Here is a 1,512-nt window from a genome sequence, read left to right as displayed (position 1 = left end):
GGAGCTTCAGCTCAGAACACGGCTGCTTCTGGCATTCCCCCTTCTCTCTCCTCTCTCGGGGGGGCCCCCTTCCCCTTTGCGTTGAGTGGGCAATGGATGCGTGGGCTTCAGCCGGCTGGGCCCCCTGGGTGCTGACAAGGTGGGACCCTCGGGGCACCTGGAGGACCCGCTGCGCTGCGCACTAGCCACACCAGGGGAGCCCGGAGCCCTGCGATACACGTGAGTGAGTGGGGCTCCCCGAGGCGGGAGGCGGGGGGCTGGGGGCAGGGTCCTGCCGGGGGTTCAGTCTTTATTTTCTTGCTGTAACGTTACCTCCGTGAGCAAAGGTAGGAACCTATGGTCTCCCGCTTCTGCTGATTATGAATAGCTTTTCTTGCGGTGTGTGTGTGGGGGGGGGGGGCATTTTATTTCCAGATTTCACTTGTTTCTGTCTTAAAAACCACCTTCTCTTTCTGAACAGTTTCTCTTGGCGGTGGGGGTTGGAGGAGAGGCAGACCCTTGGCTTCCGGCACATACTTCTTTCCTCCTTAAAACTCCACTTTCTTTCCACTGCCCTCAGCCCCTTGCAGGTTTGATGCCCCTGCCCTGGACAGGTGACCTTTCCCCAGTGATTACGGCGTCTGACCGAAGGCAAATGATACTTTTTTAGGTCCTCCCCACCCATTCACTCGGTCTGCAGTCTGGGCTTTCTGGTTGGAGACCCAGGCGGGCTGGGCAGGTGACCGGGCTTGGAAGCCCGCATCCCTCCCCTCCCCCATCCCCTGGCTTTGGGGGTCCCCGCGACGAAAGTGGCCAGGCCTTGTTTTCTGTGCTCAGTGCAGCGTGAATGTGTTGGAACAAGGGAGATGGCAGATGGGGTTTAGGCTGCTGAGAAGAATGGCACCGTCTTAGGAAACCGCTTGCTCCGTTTAGTATTTGATTTTCTCCCTTCCCTGGCGCCCATGCACAGCAGGGGCCGCGCTTGACACCCCTCTCTAGACCACCCCTCCCTTTGCTTTTATTTTGGGCAGTGGACTCTCTCCGGGTGGCTTTTGTTTCTCAAGAGTGAGAAAGACTGGCGGCGGGTGCGGGATCCCTCTCCTCCTCCCTCTGGCTCTGCCGCTGACAGCTCCCCAGAGCACGTGCTCGCCGGGCCCCTGGGGCGCAGGGGGAAGGCACAGGGCCTGCCGGCTGGGGCTTCCCTGCCCCTCCCCATGGGCTCTGTTTTTGGGGTTCCTGAGGGACTGAGCTGGGAGAAGGAGCTACACTAGAATTTATACAGGAACACGGCACATCTTCCCGGAGGTGCTGCCTCCACTGTGGCTGAACCCACAAGAAGGGGGCTCACACCTGCGCCCCTCCTTACCTCCAAACAAAGGTGTGGTGGGTGGGATGGGGGTCTCCACTAGGTATCCAGCTGGGTCCGAGTTTTCTGTTCAAACTCCACAAGTTCAGGGCCACCTTGCCATTTCCCACGCAGGCTCTTTCAGGGATAGTCTTAGGTCTCTTGTGGGGATGGGGGGAGGTGTCTGT

This window comes from Myotis lucifugus, unplaced genomic scaffold (genome assembly GCF_000147115.1).
Source record: "Myotis lucifugus unplaced genomic scaffold, Myoluc2.0 scaffold_310, whole genome shotgun sequence".
Taxonomy (NCBI): domain Eukaryota; kingdom Metazoa; phylum Chordata; class Mammalia; order Chiroptera; family Vespertilionidae; genus Myotis; species Myotis lucifugus.
The sequence above is the reverse complement of the archived record's forward strand: the minus strand, read 5'-3'. Positions refer to the sequence as shown.